The 2,307-nt window shown below is 42.7% G+C and overlaps 1 protein-coding gene across 3 annotated transcripts in view; it reads right to left on the bottom strand.

Annotated features, from left to right (window-relative positions):
• The window catches only part of LOC107299497 (DNA repair protein complementing XP-A cells homolog), a 10,590-nt gene extending 10,267 nt beyond the window's left edge, over positions 1-323 (bottom strand). Inside the window, exon 1 of one of the 3 annotated variants that reach the window (XM_015828852.1) lies at positions 264-323. The gene's annotated coding sequence lies outside the window, so the exon portion shown is untranslated. Of the gene's footprint in view, positions 1-96; positions 109-155; positions 175-263 lie in introns of those variants that run through there. The other 2 variants (XM_015828854.1, XM_015828855.1) reach the window with 2 other exon arrangements.
• Positions 324-2,307: the final 1,984 nt, after the last annotated feature.

Here is a 2,307-nt window from a genome sequence, read left to right as displayed (position 1 = left end):
AGGTTGAGAAACACTGGGCTAGCCCGTGCCGCCCGTCAAACACGGCGACAGACGCGAGCAAGGACAGAAATTGGTTCCCACTCGGCACAATCCTACTTTGACCACCATCATCACAACCCGCCAGTTTATTCACTGCACGGGGCTCCTTTCCCCACGTAAGTTTGGTCCCGCGGGATCTTCGCTTCGCGCGTCCCGCTTTAGAAAAGCAAGAAAATCCGAGAAGACCCTTCCATACCACGACCACCCGCGGCCACGGTACTTACAGGAAGCACAAAGTCTTGGCTTCTTTAACAGAGTGCGCATGCGCTGGTAAAAGCGCACACTCACTCACTCACTCACCGAGATCCAATGGGGTGTTTTTGACCATAGATTTAAAAAGAAGAAAAGACAATCCTTCCGTAGGTAGCGGGTTTTTCAATGGTTTTTTTCAGGGCGACAGGAATTTTTTTTAAAAAAAAATTATCTCCCATTTAAAAAAATGGTCCTGTACAATTATCTTTATAGTGTGCAATATAAAGTCGGGATGAGAAAGATAAGTTAGGTGTTATATGATCTCAAGGGCAAATCGTAGCTACGCTAAGAGTAATTTACAGAACTGACTGAGCATGTAACCAAGATCAAAGCCAATCTCTTAGATCTCAGTAGAAGACACTTTCTCAGCGGACATGTAGGCATATCTTCAAAAATTGAGGCAACTCCAAATTTCAAAAAATCGAAGGATGATTTCGAAGGAGCAAGAACTCCAATTTTTCTAATTTTTTGCTGTACAATATGTGTTTGGCGGCCAGCCGCTTGGATTGCTGGGAGTTGTAGTTCGGCCACATCAGGTGTATAAATTGCTCAATATAGAAAATAAAGCAAGCACGTGGTGTTTTGACAACCGACAGTAGAGTGCGCTGAACCCTTTGCAAAATTAATATCCTCTACTTTTGTACGAATTGCGTTGTTGGCGTAAACATACAGAATTATGGTGGTAGTAAACATTACAGAAATATAGCCTTCAATCTTTTGATTTTATTTTAAAATTGAAATAATTAATTACATGCTATCAAGCCCAGTAGATTTCCCCCCCCCCCTAATCTGGTCTTTCAGATCTTCCAATGGTGCACCCATTACACTGTAACTGAATCCTTCCAGCTCCCCGATGACCATCTTCTCTTTCTCTCCACCTTTCCCAGCATTACAGTCTTTCTCAGAAAACTAAGTCTTTGCATTATGTGTTCAAAATAGGATAATTTGAGACTGGTACTCGGGACTGATTTGTTTGATGATCCATTTCTTGGTATTCTAGATTCTCTTCTCCCATACCAAAGTTCAAAAGCATTAATACTCTTCCTGTCCTGTTTCTTCAAAGTCCAAGTTTCACTTCCGTAGAGTGTCACAGGGAATACCATGGTTTATGTAATTATGTAATTTGTAGGTGTAATCATGTCATGACATCTGGATATCTTTCTAAGGCCTTCATGGCTGCCCTATTGAGGACTAGTCGGCAGGGTATTTCTTGACTGCTTATTCTTTTACTGTGCTGTTGGCCTATCCCAGGGGTAGGCAACCTTGGCTCTTTTATGACTCGTGGACTTCAACTCCCAGAATTCCTGAGCCAGCATGGCTCAGCTTGGAAACCTCTCCCTTTCCCCTCAGCATGGCTGGGTCAGGAATTCTGGGAGCTGAAGTCCACGAATCATAAAAGAGCCAAGGCTTCCTACCCCTGGCCCTATCCCAAAAGGCGGAAGCTACCTGCCATTTCAGTATACTCTGTGTCAGTTCTAAGGTTGGTCGTACTTCTTTTAATATGTTTGGTCTTGGTGAGTGGTTCTGCCCACGCAATTCTCAATAGCCCAATGTGGTAGCTGAATATCGCAGAGGGATAAAGAGGTCAACATGGAAGGCAGTACATCTCACTATGACAGACACTGAAATGCCATTGGGGATTTGTGCTTTGGCAAGAGTAATAACGTATTCCTAACCAGCACCACTTGATGGAAACTTCTCTGCACTCAGCTACTGGCTAGAAAAAAGAACTTCAAACTGGTGATTAAAACTATTTCCAAGCAAGAAAATATGCCTGCCTCAAGAGCATGAGAGTGCTCTGGTAGAGTTAGAGACAGGAAACAGAAAAGTCTCTGCTGTATATTTTACTGTGGAATGAGAAGTCTCGGACCACGGAAACTCATATCAAGGGTTTTTGAAAATTAGCCTTGCAGATTGCAACAAATCCTATTTCAACTAAATATTCAAAATCAGGACATTGTGACTTAAGCCTTGATGTTGCAACACCATGGTATCTGTTACTTTCACAATCAGAAA

Source organism: Protobothrops mucrosquamatus, unplaced genomic scaffold, assembly GCF_001527695.2.
Source record: "Protobothrops mucrosquamatus isolate PMUCROS unplaced genomic scaffold, P.Mucros_1.0 scaffold5021, whole genome shotgun sequence".
Classification (NCBI taxonomy): Eukaryota; Metazoa; Chordata; class Lepidosauria; order Squamata; family Viperidae; genus Protobothrops; species Protobothrops mucrosquamatus.
The sequence above is the reverse complement of the archived record's forward strand: the minus strand, read 5'-3'. Positions and strand labels throughout refer to the sequence as shown.